A 22,181-nucleotide genomic window follows, 5' to 3' on the forward strand; every position below is an offset into this window, starting at 1 on the left:
CATTTTAATAATAGCACTATAATTTTCGTAGTTGTTTTTATAGTTTACCTTACCTTTTTTCTTCTGCCCCAAGTAAGACGACCCGTGTTTATACTTTGAATTGGGTTGGTAAGACTAGTATCCTCAAATTTTACCCTCGTGAGTCACTTCCATGGTGTTTCAAATTTGAGCTCTATTAGGAATCCGTTTCGAACTAACCCAACTGCATCTAAAAGCGAAGCAGCTTTCTTGAGAGGCTTGTCAGGCTTCTCGAAATATAGTGGGACTGCCAAGTATTTTTGCCCGGTGTGTAGTCAGTTAACCAGGTATCCAGTTCTTGCATTCCAAACTGCGTGAGCAATGGTTTTTTCCGATGACAGACATGCTAGGGGCTGTCAGCGACCAGCCTTCTGTTTCTTAAGTCTTTATATATAAAAATGAATTGCTGTTCGTTAGTCTCGCTAAAACTCGAGAACGGCCAGCCGTTCAGGTTAAGTTAGCCGTTAGGTCCAGACCTATTTGGCTAATTTTGGTCTTCAATTATTTGTGGAATTCCAGAGAAGGTTTAAAAGGTGAATAAATATTAAAATGCTGCTAACTTAAACAAAAACAACTTTGTTTTTCCTTTGATTTGTCCATAAATAATTTATATAAGAGAATTTATTAACGCACGGTTTGACACTTCTGCTGTAAAACAATTTCATTACGACAGCAGGGTGCATATTTTACGAAGTAATTTTTGATGTTATGATATATTACGAGTATTGACAAATTCATATAAAAACATTATTTTATTTATTATATACAGAACAACGTCTGTCGGGTCAGCTTGTCAGCAATAAAAAAATCTAAACACTAACGAACCGCTTATAATACAAGTGCAGTTTTAAAGAACGCTGCGACTGCTCTTTTAATAAGCCTTCAAAGGATTTTCGAAGTAAAGACGCGAATAAATCTGCAAAGAAATCAAGCACGTCTGAACAAATTGGATGTAAAATATTCCGACTCAAATATGCTTCGAATTAGATTTATTTTATTTATTACTAAATGCATGTGTAGTGATCTTGTGAGTTCTTATCTTAACGTTAATGATATGTTTCTGTGTTCTATTGAGGTAAATTGCAAGGCACGTAGCTTAGATCATTAAACTTCTTGAGAAATTATCACATGACAGCTGTGAAAACGTCTAAAAAAATTGAGTTTAGAGTTAACTTCTATGTTGAACAATGCCCGAACACTAACACGTACATCATACAAACTGCGAGTGTAAGACGTAGCTTCTCACGCACACTAAATTGACTTGGCTTGGCTTGTTTTTATCGGTTGTCTAGCACCAAGTCAGTTCTTCGCCAGTCCTTGAGTGAAGCGTCAACAAAAATGTTTATGAATATTTCAGAAAAAAATCTCATATTTCCACTAATTCTTTCCCCATCTTTAAAAGCATCAAGCAAGCATCGCTCCTGTAAATTCCCCAGTGTTACAAGAGGGGAGTGACCACTTACCATCAGTGGAATCGCGTGCTCCCTTTTTATGGAAGAGGAGGAAAAACGAGCATACGGGTCACCTGATGTAAAGTAATCACAACCGCCAACATTCTCTTGCAACTCCAGGGGAATCACAGGAGCGTTGCCGGCCTTTAAGGAATGTCGTATCGTCCCGGAAACACCGCACAATGAAGCTTATTACACAGCTTGGTCGTACGTGGAAGAAAGTTCCTTGAAAACCGCACAGGAATGCCACTCATCCAGATGGTGGGGATGATATCCTCCTTTGTCCTCCGATTACATATAAAACGCTTTTAAAAAAACAATTCAAATATTTCATACTTATACTTTCAACAAATGAATAAAAGGAAATGGACCCAAAATGACACCCGGTTAATTCCTAATACGCCTTTGTATTGAACAATAAATTGATATTACATCAATGAAATTAATAATATGAAAGACATCAATAACACTCGTGTTACGTATAACGATGGGGAAATGAACACGAATGCATGGTATTGTGGAGCCTTCATGCACAGTTGCTTTTCAGGTGTGGCCATCCAATTAATTTCTAACCCGACGTCAAACTACAGGTTCAAATAATTTACGATCAATATTTAATAGACCGCACTTCGCTTATATCCAATGTTATTGTAAAGACTCTATTAATTAAAGGGCTTTATATTGATAACTATAAATAAATCATAGGCATTATTTTTCCACACTTCACTGTTGTTTGATATGAAATTTTATTTGCAAGAAACATTGTACTTAAGATGTTAATATAATATTATTGATAATCCAATATGTTTTGTCAATTGACATGAAAAATATATTATAAAATTGTGTAAGTACTAACACACTACTGTTATACTTTTTTTTATGAAAATAAGGGATGAGACGAGCAGGACGTTCAGCTGATGGTAATTGATACGCCCTGCACATTTCCATGTTATATTGAAACATGTCGAACAATGCTATCAATAATATTTATAAAATTTCAATTTAAATATATTATAATATAAGACGTAAATAATTTAATAATTCATATGTATAATAACAACTGGAGTATAAAAAGTAGCTTACAGCTGCAATAAATTAAAATGGTCGCTGTTTTATCCCGATACATCCAGCTGTTTTTGTGTAACTGCGAGCGGCAGTTAAATTAGTTTTCCATTTTCGAAAACTAATATAACTGCCGCTCAAAATTATCGTTTCAACAATATGGATAGCATTTCCAAGGTTTCTGTGGTATATAAATTTCAAATGCTTAATATACACATTACTTAAGTATTTCGTATATCCTAGTGAAAAAATTTCGAACCCTCATAGATCACTCGTGAGTCTGTTTGTCCTGTCTGTCCGTTTGTCATGGTACTTAATAATTCGAGGCCCATCAAACCAGCGAGGTATTGATCTTTTACAAATTATTTTTCTTCTGATTTTTTATTGTTTTTGGTTTAGTTAATTTTGTATGATCAATAGGTAGTATTATACACAATAATCAATTAATAAATGCCATATAACAGAGTAGTTGTTACGGCACTACAAAATCCGGCTTTAAAATAATTTTAATGCTCCCTAGAGCCCAATGTTCACTGTTGGAAGTGCTCTTAAACGTTGTTATGTAAGTTGAAACGCAACATCCAACGAGGCATGAAGTGAAAAGTTCCTTTTATATGATACTTTGTTCTATAATGAGTTTCAACCAAGTCAATGACCCTTAGTATTAAGAAGTTATAGGTATTTTTATGTTTGTTAATGTTTCAGTATATTCCAATAATTTATACTGAATGTTGCATCGAAGCAGAGCTCGAATTACGGGGGCTTCAAACTTAAATTTTTGCAGGAAGGGTTTGGCACAATTATATAAATAAACATTAAGATGGGATTATTGAAAATTTCAACCCTAAGTGGATAAAACAAGCGGATACCTCAGATCCAGACAGTAACTATTCAGAAAAGGCTTCCAAGAGAATACAACTCGAGTCGTTATAAAATAAATAAAATAAAAAAAAAGCCTTTTATCAACTAAATTGCATTTCCTTACCTACTTATCACTCTGTGTAATGGAGGGCTATCGTTTATGGAACAAATTCTCATACTCTTAAACTTACAAAATTTCAGACTTTTTATACTTTGAAACTGTGGTATTGAAGTGATGAATTAGTGTATGACAGTCAATTTCGTAGTAAAATTTATGTATTTTAAATATCTAACTGCCCTTGGTTAGAAATAAAGTATTGGTGTTTTTTTTAAATTCTACACTGAAGTGGGTTTTCTGTTTTTGTGACCAGTTTTTCAATATTGAAAGAATAACCCACAGTGTTGACAGATTTGTCGAGCATTAGTATATTACAGTAAGGTAGTAATGAAGTAAGTAAATATATGAAATTAATAAGAGAACAAACATGATACGGATAATATTCTTGAGCTGATTTTAAAAGTACCATTGAAACTGAAAAAGTAAGTTATCGATGGATGTTATTCGGACAATATGGAAGACCCAGCGCGCTTAATACCTACCCTATGGCTAGCTAAACAGCTTTTCACCGGACGGGATTAGAATTTCCGACTGGAGGTGTATGTAGCGAATATTAGTTTATTGAGCATGTGTAGTCACGCGTCGGATCGTCTGAAACCCTTTTTCATATCTACAGTTTTCGGATCATGAATAGTTTACGGGATATTAAGCATTACATCTGTATTTTTACAAATAGTAGTTATAGTAAATCCTTCAATCATGATGGTGACTACAGTCAATACAGAAATTGCAAATGGCGTCGATAACCGCTCTTTCTCACTCGCACACTATTGCTACCTGTACTTATTGAAAATAAAAAATGATGGGCTTCTCGGGATATCCGACAGAATTGATAACTTAAACTAATCTAAGTTGACCTATTAAATACAAAAATTGCTTAACGTGAGAAAAGCTTAGGTTATTACCTAAATTTAATGTCTATTAATATGGTTACATTCTGGAATATGTCGATACATTAGAATTTTGTGTATGCACATTATTAGTATCATTATCTAATCCTATAATAGTAACAATTGTTTAGAGTGAGAGAGAAGGAGCCTGCCTACCGCTGCCGTATGCGTGAGAGAAAGGGAAGCAATTCAGACTGGCGGCGTAACGCGTTACGTTATGAATCGGTTTACCCTCTCATAAGAAATTATCACTTCAAAACGAAACAGTAAGAAAATAATACCATAATTATTTAAGACAATCGAAGAGCATCTCAATTTTGAGACTTAAAGGAATTAATTGATTTGCACTTCGATTGTAACCATTCGGTGCTATAACTTTTTTTGCAAACCGTACTGTTGTCATTACTAGTACAAAATATGTTTTTTTCTTCTTATAAGGACTATATATTATTACATCTCGTTTAATACTGTAAATAGCGTTCAAAACAATGTTAGTTTATAACGTAACGTAACCCACGGTAGATAAGTATTGTCTGTGGGTTTATTGTGTTAGTTGTAAACGTTGAAGCATATACCCGCGTTGGTAGATTACTTTGTAGCGCTATAATCCGCTTCTACACACCTTTGCTGGAATAATCTCGGAACCTTTTATGCAAGTGCAATTTATTCACTAGGTTGAACACTTGATTTTGTTTGAGTTTCAAACAATCCCTAGATGATTACATCGCTGTCAACCTATCGATCAAGACCTTAAAGTTAACATTTTTTTTTTTAAATAAGAGACCAGACGAGCAGGACGTTCAACAGATTGATACGCCCTGCCCATTACAATGCAATGCCGCTCAGGATTCAACACGTTAATGCTTACAAATTACTGCTTCACGGCAGAAAATATCGCCGTTGTGGTGCCATAATCTTGCCGGCATCCTGTGCAAAAGAAGCCTCCAAAAGGTAAATGCCATAAGTTGCCTCTTACGACACCCTTAGGACTGGGACTTTTATGCTCCAGGGAAGCACAGGGTAAACATCTAATAAAAAACCTGTGGTTCCCTGTAAAAAATCTCATACAAAGCTACGGAGTTCTTGATATATTGTAGCGGCGAAGTTAAAACTTCTTATAAAATCTCTGCGATTAAGTGGCGGGACTGACGACCATTTTAATGAAATGAAAAGGTTCTATCTAGTCATGTTGCAAACCGTGAGAATTTTATTTATAAATGGGTAACTGCTTAAGTTAATACTAAAGAGGGATTTGATTTAGAACTAATACATATCAAATTAAAAATATATTATTTCATAGGTAAATCACGTTACACCTGAAATATGTCATTTTTTATACAGTTCACTCGGAAGGCAGATTTCCTTAGAGAAAAACGAGCAAGAACTCTAAGGTTGCTCTTTTCAAAACAAATTTGGTATTAGAAGTTCTTATTTTTAATGCAATTTACAAATCATTTCAATTACAATATATGCAAAGTGATGTAACAAAAATACTAAAACGTCAAATACTAAATACCTTACACGAGTATGTCAAAAAAAAGTAAATTCATAAGAAAACACACAAGAGTTATTGAGTACAGTAGATGCATCAATCCACACACACCGTAAATAAATAAAGGCTTTATGCGAATACACAAAAATATGAAATGTAACAGTCCTAAAAATTTCCTTGGCATAAGCATAAAGTTTCGTTTATAGTGAGGTATACAGATCTCGTTTGAGAATCACACAAGCAAGCCTGATTGAAAGACATATTTACTTATGTAAATGTGCGAGGGCAACAACCCAGTCTGCTAGGAGACGAACCAATTCCAACAAATGTTAGTAAAATTGTCTTGACATACTTCTCGTACATTGAGCTGAAATTAAATTAATTTTATATAGTTCTTTGCTTGCATTTAAATTTTGTTATGTCGGTCTTTGAATAATCAAACTAAACAGTTTAGTTGCTGCATTTAAAGATATTATGATCATTGTATGAAAATATGGAAAGAAGTGATACAGGCACAAAGGAAATCCTTTGGTGTTGTAGGTGAGTGTGGTGTGGTGATCCCTTATTAACAGGTGACCGTATGCTCGTTTGTCATTCCATCCATTCTATAAAAATAAAAATGGTGCGTGCTAAGGCCACACGACAGAAGTCAAAACTTCATCAAAGTGAGGATTATAATACGAAATACTTAACAACACACACACTTAAAACAATAAAACTTTCTTTTGTTATATGTTCATGAAGTAATTGTTAAGTTAAATATTTATTGCACCATCGCCAAACTTTGTTTTAATTCTTTCAAACACATAAAAACGGCTTTATATTTGCGAGATTATATTATGACAATTATTGTGACTGTCAGTGTCTAGCAATATGATAACAGTTGCTCTTGAAATGTATGTTTAAGCCTTAGTTTAAGCGAATTTCATCAAGATAAAATAAAACAAAAGAGCTTCACTAGGTAAAGATTATATATAAAATAGGTTGGTTCTCAATTTAGTTGCGATGGGATGAAACGTGAAGCTCGGTCCCAGGAGAGAGACTTTCCTTGAAATAATACCTTTCTACGAGAACGTAACTACCATAATCTTACGGATATAAATTATAAGTGTACAGTAAAAGGGGTCCAATTTTTGTTTTAAGCAATATATTTAGTTGTTTTCTTTAAGATTAAATGAAAGTAGACAAGCCGTCAAATTCAAATATGTTTATTCAAATTAGAATTTAAATCACTTATTGAACTTCCAAAAATTACCACCCATTCGAAATAATATGCCTTAGACCTGAAAATAACGGGCGCAAGAAATCAGTGGGCTTTTTTTTTTGTTACAATATATATATAATGTAGTATCGTACACTAAAATTTATAATTAAATAGCCTGAGGGGCGCTCAATTCCCAGTCAGTTGTGTTATTAAGAAAATAATTTATGTTATAGTAACCTTTACCACACAAACGTTTTTAACAATTCTTTTGAATATGGTAATACATAGTACATTTTCGGAAATAATGTTGTAAAACCATATACATCGCCCAATAAAAGATTCACTTCATAGATTTAACCGAGTAGTAAGCATAAGAAGTTTTTGTTTGTTCCTCGAGTTAACATTATGATTGTCGCAGTTTCTATCAAATTCGTCAATGTGCTTATGAACATACATTTATCGAGAATAAATTTAAAAAAAGTTTATTTGCTTAAAATTTTCTCTAAAGATTCTCTGGGACCTAGGTTATAAATTACTTTCCTCACTAGTCGGGCTATTCCAAGTTTGGGGTAAGAACGTAGTGTATGAAGGTAATAATTCACAAATAATATATTTGTACGAATATCGGTGAAAGCAATGTGTTAAAGATCAAAGCATGCTAGCAATTAGTATCAAGCGCTCTCGTCGAGGCGTGGTGGTGTGCAAAGGAAAATTAAACAGAGAAATTCAAAGGTTGTCTTCCGCATCGAAGGCTACGTACAAAATTAATAATGAAGATACATTTTTGTATGAACTCATAAGTTCAATACAAAGTTGAAAATAGAATACTCGTACATACATAATAGCGCTACATGTTTACATGCTTTTTTTTTTTATTAAATTATTAAAAATTTTCGTGAGACATTATTGGGAGTGGATGAGCGCCTCGCACCAATTGTCAGGCATTATAATCAGTACGGTCCCGACTGTGATAATAATAATTTTGTGCGATGGACAATGTGACATACAATCGGTTAAATCAAATCAAATCAAATCAAAATCAGTTTATTCACGTAGGTCACGGAAATGACACTTATGAATGTCAAAAAAAAATTTTTCTCATTGAATATACCGCTACTTCGTAGAAGGTTGAGCTAATGAGAAGAAGTAGCAAGAAACTCATTGCCACTCTTAATGATTAAGGTACGCTACCGGACCGCGTACAATGGTTCGGCCGTAATTCGATGATGTGTTTATAGCATTATTTTTGTGCGAAACTAGTCAGTACCAACACCAATGAACCATGAGTTGATCCGTTTTTATTTTTGAATATTTACAGCCATTGCTTAGATTATCATAAATCAATCGATTTTAGTAAGGTCATACGACAGCACGTCAATAAATTATACATCCATATCCACTACTACTATTGAAGCATTTCTGTTTTATTTGAATTAATACTTAATAAAGTATTTCAGTGGACGAGGTCACCAGTTCTCCGATATCTCCTTGATTTGGAATAAACGAATTTAGACATTTTTGTAACATAGTGTAGGGTCGTTCTAGGCAAGTATAATAATAATTATAAGGTACCTAAACAATAAAATTCGATCTACATTATTATTATTACCTTGTTAATCAAATTACTTAAATATTTTTGCCATAGATGTCTATAGAAATAAAGAATAATTGATATTTAATAAGGAGGTGCATACTTATTTCACATATGTACAAATATTGATAACAAACAGTATATAAATACAAAATCATAACCCAAGAGAAATCTTCTAAAATAGTTTTTTAAGTATAATATGTTATCATAATCATAGAATATTTCCTGTATTTAAATCACAAAACTATTTTACAAGGAAGCCGGTACTATTATTGGAAAAGGTAGTAGCGACAATACATATCCGAGACGCAAATAAAACAAATAGGTAAAGAAATATGTGAATTATCCTGTTTAGAGATGACTCGGCGGGGCCATTATGATGGATTGCTGTTCGAAAAAAAAACTATTTCCTGGAGCCAATTTACCACGCGTAGCTGATTAAACAACAACAAAATTATATTTTTTTAGACGAACAAAATGAAATGACTTCAAGTGTAGTTTGAAGAGTTTATCTTCAGAAATGCACATTTAAGTTAAATAGAGCCATTTAAGTTAGATTTCTTAAGCTAAAAGCACTCAGATAAGTAATCACAGTGAACCTGGCGAGTTGATATGAAGATTAACAGCAGGTAACTTAAGCATATATGCTTGGAAACTAATCTACGACTAATTGGGTTTTATGGGCTAAGTTGCACTCCAAGTTATGTGAGATACCTACATCAACTGCAGATTATACCTAAAATGTGTGCAGAATCAAATTTCGAATATAATATACATATTTTTATGTGTTGTTTTATGTCCTGTACATCCTGAGAAAAATAATAATATAATAAAGTGTGGAATTCAAAAAAGATTTTTGAACACCCAACTAGTCTCGTGCGAGAATTTGGTGAGTCAATATCTCTTGAGGATGCCTCGTGTAGAAGCGAAACACGTGTCGAATTGATTAAAGACAAATTAAAGCGGGATGAATACTCAAGGAAACCAACAACATTTGAATGATAATGGATTTCCGAAAATATCGACTAATTCAATAAATTTTCTATATGACCACTTTAACAACCGCACTGCGTCTGTCATCTTCAGTGTTATATAGATTGTCTTATGTGCACACACAGTCAAATGTGTACCACTATTATGCTGCTTACGTTGGTGTGCTAGCAATAGTGGTTGGTAGGAAACTAATGAAACCCGACAGCTTAACGAACTACCATTAAAAATGTTTGCTTCGACCTTAGCCTACAGAGGCCTTGTACAGAGCGAACGCTTTCAAAGTCAAAGTTCTTTATTTGCAAGAAACATTTAAGGCTAAGGTTGTTACAAATTTAAGGCTAGGAACAAGTTTCGTCTTGACAGACATGCAAATATTCCAGTGGTTACGTTTTATATTTAATATTATATGAATAATTACTAGTACATTCAAGTTGGCCAACGTAAATCCATACCTATAAGACCCTTCAATATAAAATTACAATGTATTTTTTTTATTTTATTAATAAAATGTTAAAAGAGTTTATATACTAAAAATAATCACAAAAAAATATATATTTAGAATAAGAGTGGTGCCTACCAAGGCGTAACTACCACCTCAAATAAAACATTAGAAAAAATATAGATTATAAATCCACAGTAGCCAATTTGAATTTGAATTATCTTTTGAAGTTGTACTTCTTTTGGCGCATTAGGAAAAATTATAAAAAGTGAATTTCTACGATGCGCGCGCACACCGTCACGTAAATTCGACACCCTGAGGTTAGATGGTTAACTAGACCATTTGTATCATACTTCAGCTACCAAGCCTCTTGTAACTCACATTTCTACTGAACCGCGACCAATGGATGAGACTTAATAAACAGTATATAATTTCAATTTATATACAAGTTTTAAATTAAAAAAATTATTTCGTTTTACGTTATTTAACTAAATTATGCGGTATAATAATATTTTCATTGGCTGTATTTATTACGTTCTTTATTACAATATTGTCTTGTCTACAAACGTAAAAAAGCACGGGGATTTTTTAAGGTTTTTTATTTTATTACGCCAATGCACTTTTTTTTATTCAAATAAACTTGATATGCCTCTTGTCATCGTGTCTAATGGCCGGAAGTGATTATCTAGCGTTAAGCTTACTTGACTCACCTCATTATCCAATTAATACTAATTCTTGTAATGCTGACGTTAAAAGCCCTTCGTTTCTATATACACCTGGGTGATTGTAAATATTTCATAGAGTAATGCATATATTATAGAGTTATCTAACCGTAATAGGTGGTAACTGTTGACTCTAACCATGGTAGCCTCAGTTTGATTCGTACGTACGTACTAGTGTGTCTATGGCAGGGGTGATCAAACGGTCGATCGCGAGTGCTTTTTGAGTCGATGTCGAGAAAAAAATCCGGTATGATAAACTAAAATCGGTAATTACGTACCATCTTATGAAAAGTATACTCAGGACATGCAGTGTCATGCAGATTCAACATCCAAAGTCGCTCTTTAGTTAAGTTTAGAACTTTAGAACGCGTTTGTTTTGTAAGAACCAATAAACTCGCAATTTTGAATAATAATTATGAGTTTTTTCATTGACATTTTCGAGCAGACCTACACTTACCTTGATAAAAAAATGCATATTTTGCGCAAAACTAATATCTGTGTCATCGTGACACTCTACCTAGACGACAATCCTTCATCACATATACTTGAAGCCTCTCAGAGCCGATCGATCGTAGTCTAACAATTTTGAGGTAGATCGCCAGCAGTTCAAAGCTTGAGCACCCCTGGTCTATGGTTTTCGAAATCATATGTAAGTTTATTCTACGATTTAGAAGGGCGTTGTTGACTTTGTAAATTGTCATTGATTCCTTTGGTATAACAAGAGAGGATGGGCCGTGGTTAAAAAGGATTGCCTAACTGAAACATTTAATAGCTTTTAATTATAAATCGATACAAGGGTATTTTTACAATAAGAAAATTTAACGAGATTAACAGATAGTTTGTAGTGTGAAGATATAAGTATGAAGTGTCCTGCCGCTAGCAAGTCAGTTCCGCTTAGGATAAAGGCATAAAAGTCATTTATTTTTTCAAAATTGATTCCAGTAGAATTATTTTTGATGTCATTTCTAATATACTTGACACTACTACCGCTTCGGAATCAAATGGCGCTCTGAGAGAGAAGTAGCGGCGCAAGAACCCTCCCAGCATTCTTATTACTGCGCTCTTTTTAATGAAATATACAATATTGTATTGTCATTGCAATTGCTATAAAATAACACGACAGAGCCATTCGTTAATAAAACATTTAAATTTATTTATAGAGAATGCCTTAACAATGGCTGGGTCTTTATTATAGAAGTGTATACATTTCCATTACAACTACTCTTAAAACTATTATGTATCTTATGTTAGGATTGTTGAAAACAAAAAAATCATGGCAGCAAGTCTTGTCAAATTCAGACCTAATTATTTAAAGTCTGAGGCTGAGATCTAAAGAGCGTACTGAGACTTTGCTCAGACTTTACTTACGGAAAACTTTGCTGAGTGTGATAAAACGTAAACTTGACTTTTGCATTGGGCTGGTCTTAGCTTAAGCTCAGTATAATTGCAACTATCAAATGATTATAAAAATGAAGCCAAAGATTACGCAAAGCTTACACTCAGCTAAGTTTTATGTAAGTAAAGTCTGAGTAAATTCTTAGTACGCTTTATATATTTATATAGAAAAGTAATACATAAAATGAACTTAAGTTACGCTACGACGTGGTACGTATGTAGCGGGACTAGCTACGAAACATGTTGTTCATTGCTAGAAGCAACGCGGAGAATAATATAAGTTATATAAGAATCAAATATATTTTTTAATAAAATTCAATACCTTAGAATTATACCCACAACAATATTTTTTTGACAATCTAATTTTAAGCAATAAATATTTTTTTAGAACGTTCAATAATTTCTGGAAATTCTAGTTCTAGAAAAGCGCGACTTCAATGGTCGAAACGAAAAAGCGAGTTTGGAGAGAATGGTGACAATTTTCAACCAATCCCCGGCGCTTAATGATTTGTTGTTATGAACTATGACGTGATTACTTGTGCTTACTAAACTCGCGGAAATGGCAGGATCTTAGTGTCTACGTCGGTTGGATATTGGTTACTACTTTGAGTTACATTTTGGCTTGTAATATTTGGTGTGCCCCGGACGAATACTGCACGGAAATTATATAGTAGGATATTCGATAAAACCCTTGGCGACTCTATATTGATTATTGGTTGGAAGGATCGTCTACCATCGAGTGAGCCCATTCTCGTCTGTTCATGATAAAAAAAGAAGAAAACTAGTGTATATATAAGTTTTATGTAGCTTAGGGATAGTCTGGGGTCAGCTAGGAGTATTTCAGTATACATCTAAGTTTATTGACGTACAAGTTTATAGCAGTTTGGCATTTTGTCTCTTACTTTATTACCCAGCCGTCTTCAGTGATCGCCGTTTTATGTCTTATCTCTTACAACAATGCCACACACGATATAAAAATTTAATAATGGCTTTGCAATCTTATAAAGCTGTACCAAAGAATTTCGATGTTTTATTAAAACTGTTAATAATTTCTTTCCATATTATATAAGGATATATCTCATATTAATTTTTTATATTAGTTTTATTTACAAAATAACAATATAACTAATTTTGCAATACTTTAATTAAAAACTATCACTCCGAGAAAGTGTACCAACAATACTGATAGCAATCCGCGTTGGATACCTTGGCTGGTCCGTTGACCACAATAGCTGCCAGCACTTGGGTTTCCAGTAGCCCTATTGAAATAGTACTTTATTCATTCCCGTACATAGTTTTGGACTCCGTGGCCCTGCCCGGCTTCGATGGAAAAGCTATTGACCTACCAGGTACAGAGGTTCTTACTTATTAGTCGGTAGTGGATTTTAATCTGAGTCCAACCCATATGACCCTGCGTATTAAACATTCAGCCTCAATACGTAAGTGTATTTTCCTCCTTTAAAAAAAAAGAAAAAAGGGGCAGTAAATTATATATGTATATGTTAGTTATAATATTATATAGCATACGACTTACAAAACATGCAAACAAATATGTTTTAAATATTTTGAACACTTGTACATATATTATGTGCGTCTTTTGCATACTTAAACTTTAATTTATAACTAGCAACAAAATTGATATGTAAAATAAAAATCATAACGGTGAAATGATATAAATCAAAACATGTATTATTTTTTTTGTAAAAATATCACTAGAAATTTTATTGTCATAGAAAACACAATTAAATGATGCTTTACCAGCAAAGTAGTTCTTAAAGCCTTTTTGTAGAATATTGTTTACTAGAATGGTTAAGTTCTATTATTAAGTTTCATATCTAGCCGAAGGACACTTAAAACCAAGTTCCGTTTAGTTTTGTAAGAAACCAAAACGTGGGTCATTAAAATTCTAGCCGTAAAATGCTGAAACACTAAAAATAATCAAAAAACAAATAAGTGTCTACGTAAAGTAAAGTAGGTATATCAAGGGCGACATCACATAGCTCCTACAGTTGTATTACTTAAAGATTAAGTATTTATTTAAGTTAATACATATTAAGTATATTTATGTAAGTTTAAGCAAGTGATGCTTAGTATAGTAATTAAACTTTAGTTTGCTTGCATATTGTGATATTATACATATGTAAAAAGATATATCATCACCGCTCTTCGACAACACTTCCCTCAAAGCCTCGCCTAGTATCGGATACTGGGTCTCGAAATCTCGAGCGATTGCCAATTTCGTGGTCATCTGGAAGGCAAAGCCAAATTGGCTTCAAAGAAACTGGGCGTCATTAATAGAGCACGGCAACACTTCAAGCCGGCCCACATACTAGCGCTCTACAAAGCGCAGGTCCGGCCACACATGGAATATTGCCGTCATCTCTGGTCTGGCGCACTCCAGTATCAGCTCGATCCATTTGACCGTGTGCAACGCAAAGCAGCTCGAATTATCGGGGTCCCGGTGCTCTGTGAACGGCTGGATCACTTGGCGTTGCGTAGAGACGTCGCTTCATTGTGTGTCTTCTACCGCATTTATCACGGGGAGTGTTCCGAAGAGCTGTTAAATCTGATTCCTGCCGCCGAATTCCACCTTCGCACGACACGCCACACGCTAGGATATCATCCTCACCATCTGGATGTGTGGCGGTCCTCCACAGTGTGGTTTTCAAGGAGCTTTCTTCCACGTACTACAAAGCTGTGGAATGAGCTTCCTTGTGCGGTGTTTCCGGGACGATACGACATGGGTACCTTCAAAAAAAGCGCGTACACCTTCCTTAAAGACCGGCAACGCTCCTGTGATTCTTCTTGTGTTGCAAGAGATTGTGGGCGGCGGTGATCACTTAACAACAGGTGACCCGTACGCTCGTTTGTCCTCCTAATCCATAAAAAAAAGCAACATTCATGCAAATATATTTAAAATCGAGAAAAACAATTTTAGGAAGGGAACGATATTTTCTGTCACCTAAGTTTAGATGTGTCACTAATCTGCAATACCCTTATTATAATATCTATCCCCATAATATATATTAGTCATCATATTAATAAAAACTGTCTCTAAATATGAATATTCGAATTAATGTAAATATGTATTTTAAATTATAGTTTGATCACTTTTTTCTATAGCCTGAATATAAGATCAGTCCTCTAAAAAGTAAGTGACGATAATATAAAACTATAATTTATAAAAATTGGTTAGGTTATAGTTGTAGCCGAGCGTAGCGACCCGCTTCAGCAGCCGGCGAGTGCTAGAAACAAATTCTAGGCGTTTCCCTTCCTTTCGTTCCCATAAAATGTCCCAATCCTTAAAAATCTCATAATTTGAGGTTAGGTTAGGTTAGGTTAGGTTAGGTTAACATTTTTATATTGTTTCTTGATTCAATTTTAGTGACACTTTTATTATTTTGAAACCCAATATAATTATTTGATTATTGATAATATTTCCAAGTAATTCTTAATTAATATTTAGGTAAGCGTTTAATATTATTTGCTGATTTAATTTAGGTGACTGATCTACTATTTTAGGAACAAATATTATTTATTAGGTCACTGCAAATGCATTTATTAGGTAATTGATAGAATCATACCCTTTTAGTAATACATTTCCCTTTGTTAAGCCGCAAAACAATCCACTCATATACATATTAGGTTTATTAAAGTTATAATATGTTGAACAACCTAATTTTCCGTTGATGTCGACAATTGTGAGCATCTCTCGGCGATAGCAGCCTCGCCAAGTTAACAATAGCAGGGACACTTCCACCCCAAGCGCCAGATCTATTCTCGTCGGGGCTGTCATTGACCTACTTCTGCGGCCAATGCGGCAAACTGTGGATTTCAGCTAAATTAATTTTAATAAACGTAATTGCGGCAACCCCACATACAATCAGCCTGTCTCCGCCTTACATGATTTCGTTTCCTGCAGGCTTGAAATCTTATTTCAGTTCTGCTAACTTGGCTTAATAATAAAGTTTGTTTTCTACCTTTCTCTACGTTTGTAGGATATTAAATTTACTGCGTAAATTACTAACGAGAAGATGAAGTGAAGTCGGTGCATTTAGATAAGACGAGATTATAAAAAACTTTGTTTTATTATTAAAGATGTCGCACTTTATGCCTTAGGAGTTATTATTAAGTTCACTAGCTAAGTTTGTCCATTAAGAGTAAGTGCTTTTACTCGGATTAACTTTTCAATTAACTGGTTTATATTATAACGAATTGAATAAAAATAGTTTAACGCCGCTTAGTTAGATTAACCCTAACGCTTTTGCGAACATTTCCTTCGCTTCCTCTTTATTTATTTTTTTAATGTAATTACTTAAAATACTGCGTTTCGTCTATTTTTTATTTTTTATGAAAATAAGGGACGAAACGAGCAGGACGTCCAGCTGATGGTAATTGATACGCCATGCCTATAACAATGCAGTGCCACTCAGGATTTTTGAAAAACCCAAAAATTCTGAGCGGCACTACAGTTGCGCTCGTCACCTTGATACATAAGATGTTAAGTCTCATTTGCCCAATAATTTCACTGGCTACGGCGCCATTCAGACCGAAACATAGTAAAGCTTACACATTACTGCTTTACAACAGAAATAGGCGCCGTTGTGGTACCCATAACCTTGCCGGCTTACTGTGCAAAGGAGCCTTCCACTGGCGCCACCAGTATTTACCGTTTCACGTCTTGTGAAAAGCCGTTGCGCTGTCTGCAGACTTAATTCCTGTTAGTCGTTGAATAGAAATTTAATTAAGAATGCAATAGAAATATTATAAGTGTTTGTTTATCCTTGTGGGATCACTGTCCACTATATATTTATACATTACATTGCTCCGTACGCTTACAATACTCTGGATATTGAGGAACAGAGGCAGCAATGGTGTGAAAAATGAAAAAAATTATGAATCTCGTAGTGAAAAATGATCGCAATTTATTTCATTTGAAAAAACAGCAGTCTAATAAAAAAATTAGTTTAATGAATAGTCGGTTTACAAACGATAATTTAACGTGTTAACGTCATAAGAATACATCATTTTATATGATCGTTTATAATATGAGTCATAATAATTTTTAGTCAAAATTGTAACATAACCTATTAATACTGTCGTCCCCGACCGATGCTACTTTTTTTGCTAAAGAACAAATATATGAGATTATATCTCTAATCAAATTCTTAAAATGCTGGAATAAATTTCCTTTTTTTGCTGCAGTTGTTGTTGTAATAAGCGATGGAAACCATCGGCCGATGTTTCCGAGTAGAAGACGCTAAGGTTTATCGTGTCTCTCTATCGCTTGTTCCTCGCTCTCGCTTGCACGCTCGACTCAAGGGGAACGTGACTCTTTTTCGTGCGTGCAGCCGGCGTTCATCGCTTATAAGACGTCAATAAAATACTTACCGATTAAATGTAATGCACAATATGTAGTGAGTGATTGGTATGGTTACAGGTTGTGGAAGAATTTCCGTAGCTATATAAACTGAAATAAATATTTACGCGTTGTTTCACGTCCGCCGTTTCGATGAATACTAAATCACTACTTTCTTGCTGGTGCTCTACACTACCCGGTTACATTATCTGTAGACCTGACGTCGATGACGTCACATAGTCGCTTTATTACAGTGTGCAAAACTGGCATCACTAAGATAATATTATTATTAATAATAAAATTATAGATTGAGGTAAAGGTATTCTGTTGGGATTATACAGATGAAATATCAATGAAAGAACCTGGGTTAAGTAAAAAAAGATTTTGGTTTCTGGCAGTACTATTATAGCGACACAGAACAACAGAAACTACAGAACTATCAACTATAAAAGTCAGTCAATGAAAACTTCAAAAACAGAGCAGTGATAGCACGAAAATATCACATGTTCCTAGCGGTAATGAAACCGTAATCCGTACTGATGCAACAGGACGAGCGTGGGGGTGAAAGGGGAACGGGAGGTGCAGAGATAATGTGGCCGTGAAGTAAGTCACCTGTTCAACGCGTCTCTGTATATAATTATATATTCTGGTCCCATGTATATTCTGACAGTCAGACAACCCTTCATATTGGCTATTGTTATGAAACAGCACCCTTTAACAGGGTTTAGGCCAGAGTCTACTCGCCGCAATCATCTAGTATCTATGAAGTACGAAGGCTGCCTACGAAGGTAAGGACATCATTTAGCCGCAGATTCATTCTGTCTCTAGGACCGTACCATTTATAATAAGCTCCATAAGGTCTTATGTCTGACAAATGTCGAACAACTGCATACGAATGGCTCCTTTTGCAAGACTAAGTACTGTCACACAGAGGGACCTTCAGAAGGTCTTGGATGGTTAGCACACCTATGAACCGAGAACACACACTCTCCCTCTCATGCATACACACACACATTTACCTCTATCCTTTTGATTTTTAGAGTTTTTTAGTCACTGTGTAAAATTGGAATCGTGGTGACCAGTAATACAGGTATTTTATTACCTACCACAGGCACCAGCGATCCGCGACCAAAAATTTTGTATCCCCTGTATTTTTAAGTTTTCGCTGTATTGTAATTATGGTTGTTGGTGAGAAAAATAAAGTTATTATTATTAATATATAAAATACATTCTCATTTAGATTTCTTTAGCCAGAAGTATATTTCCAATATTATATAAAGTATTACATAAATGAAATGCTTAGATAAGTTCTACGAAAGTAGTATAATATTATTTTCACTAGAGCTAGCCAGCCATAACCCAGGTTTATTGTGGTCGGGCGGAGGCGGAAATGTCTAGTTTTATTTATACCCTTATATTATCCGTTATTTATTCTCGAATATATCACTTAGAAAATAGCGCAGTGGTTTTTCATAGTTTCTTCAATTCCGGTTGTTGGATTTCAGTTTATGTAACTGATAGTTATAAATATATTTCTTTGTTGAAAAGCGATTTATTTTTCTTGATATCATTCATTGGCGATTGTATAATAGAATATACCTAGGGAGAAAAGTAGGTCTCATTTTCATCCGCGGAATATTGACAATCGCGGGTGGCAATGTCCTATTTATCTCACGTGGTGCGTATACGATTTATTTCCCCACCTAGATGAAAATATCGCTTTTAGTCCCTATTACGAGGGACAAAAGTTGTCTTGCCGGGAGAGAATCGGCCACTTTTGTCCTTGTACCAGGTACTAAACGACAGCTTTTCATCGAGGTGGGAAAATAAAGTTTTTTTAGACTCTAGGCTTTTAATTAACAAAACTTATCAGTCGGGGGCTCCATTGCATAGCTTGCCAGCTAAAAGTCATGAAAATAATATTTTCTAATAATCGATTTCTTCGTGTGTACTAAATCACTACCACTACTTCAATATTCTTAATGCTTGTATTACATATACATTACATACTACTTAAAGGCACCTACATGTTCGGTCGTACCAAATCAGACAATGTGTTTAGGGTTTAAGACCGACACAGTTAGGGGGTGGCAAAAAGAACCGCAGGCGGACCCATCTAGATATGGAAGAGCGGAATATAATTACATGCCATTCGGTGAACTTGCTCGTCTCCTCACATAATCTATTAAAATATATGTTAATATTTTTAGCAACAATCTTTAATTTTGTCATGTAGTTTGACAGCAATAAGATCCTAAGGAACAAATTGTTTAATTATTTGACTTAAGACATTTATATATAATAGATAATTAGATAAATAGTAATACAATATTATTCTTATCTGTATAAACACAGCCTCACACTCCGAAGCATGAGCGAAGTACAGTTACAAAGCCACTGAACTATTGACAGTACAAATTCATGTATAGCGGATGATGTATAGATTCTTTATTATAATTGTTTGTACATATACGATATAAGTGAGAAAATTAGATAAGGTTACACAGTTTTAGTATGAAATAATTAAATTCTTATTTACTAAGGATAGATTCAAACTCAACCCGGGCGAATTGCTAAAAAAGTTGGAAAATCCAAAAGTGCACGCCTCGAACGCTCACGCTATATTTTTTTTAAAAGTTAAATTTCGAATAAAATCGAATCACCTGCGTTTAAAAAAAACGAGAAGGCCTACAGTAGTGATTTTCGTAAGTACCTTCTCAGCTTAATTCTGTAAATTGTGAAAAAAAATTAAGTCGTTTCGTGAATTCGTATCACGCCGTTTTTTGAACCACTGACTAATGGACGTCCACGATAAATTTTTTTGATGAACTTTTTTTATATTAATACGTATTCGACAACTTAAAAAAAGTATCAGGATTATTCGTTAGTGTCTCAGCTTTATATTGATGTGCTTTTTATAATGTGTAAAAGTAATAGAAAAAAAATGCAGTTTAAAGAGTGGAAATCGTGTGACTTTGAAAGGTCGGTTATAAAGCACAACCTCGCCGCTTCGCGTTCGAGCCCTCGAAGCGTACAATTGAACAATAAAAGGCCCAAATAACGGATAATGAACAAAAGTACAAAACTGTCCTAATTGCCGAATACTGGCAATTTCGTGCTGGAAAATCGGGCGCTTTATCCTCATTTGCTCGGAATTTAGATTGAACTGTTAAGAATGTAAGTGTCCAGTAAATGAGTAGCTAAGGTACGGATGTACGGCGATAAAGGACAATTACCGACTCGGATAATGTCTCCGGCATTTGGGGACATTTCACAAAATATAAAACAAGCGACATCAAGGGAATTTGAGCATTCAATTTCAGATATATTATTTACCAATATAATATTCTTTAATAAACATGACAATTGCATTTTGAAGTGATAATTTCTTATGGGATGGTAAAACGCTTTGTAACGTAACGCGGTACGGTGCCAGTCTGTCCTTTCTCTCACGTATACGGCAGTGTTAGGCAGGCTCCTCCTCTCTCACTCTAACTAATTGTTACTTTAATAGTGTTAATAATGATACTCAATAATGTACAAATTCAAGAATTGTAAATGTGTATAAAATATATTTTATAATTAATATAAGATTTATAGATATAATAGAAATAACCTTTCCTTACATAACCATATTAAATAGTTCAACTTAGATTTAAGTTATCATTTCTTTCGGGTGTCCCGATACGCATACGATTTAATTATTTAGTCAATAGTTAATTGTAACCAAAACATTAAATGAATAATTAAAGCTCTGTATAGAACATATTAACTTAACACAACCATCAGCACTGTGTCAACTATGCATAAGTCAAAATATATGGGCATACTAAGGCACCTAGAAGAGTTTTGTGTCTGTCAATACAACCAAAAAATTTCTTGTGAATGTCAACTGTTTTACTGTTTACCACCACTTTGAAAAAAATGAGCTTGATTGAAGTGAAATGAAACTATATATATATATTTACTGTCTTATTCTTAATGACTTAGCGGAGATTTAAAACATCGCTATTATACGCTTGTTAAAAATGGTATTCATAATCGCATATTTGAGCTAAAACGCTCATTATCTCTTCGATAAAACTGACTTGACTTATAGTAGCTAGGACCCTTCTATAAAACTATTTTAAGCACTCGAACGCAAAAAAACATGGCCGACATGGATCAGCTGTTCGTTAAATAATGTGATGAATAGCTTCCCGCTCAAAGTTGTTGGATATTCGTCATAGATTGACATCCGACAGACTTCAAAACTTTGATTTTTGAAGTTGGAAATTATTTTGATATCGAATTTTAACAACTGACAAACCACTGACATTGAAAAGAAGTATGTTTCAATTGACAGTTCCTCATTGAATTAGTTAAAATCATGTTTTTTTGTACGAAATGGCATAATGCGTACTATAGAGACGTATTAGTTATGGGAGATTTATCTAACGAATATGAATAAGGAATTTTATCGAATGTTCGATAGGCTTAAAACTCGTTTTAACTAATGTAGCTTTATACCTTCGAAAAGCGTTTTATTATTTATACGGCAGTTAGACGATAAAGGCTCCTAGTATATCATAATATGTAACTTCCAT

This window comes from Leptidea sinapis, chromosome 15, assembly GCF_905404315.1.
Source record: "Leptidea sinapis chromosome 15, ilLepSina1.1, whole genome shotgun sequence".
Lineage (NCBI taxonomy): Eukaryota > Metazoa > Arthropoda > Insecta > Lepidoptera > Pieridae > Leptidea > Leptidea sinapis.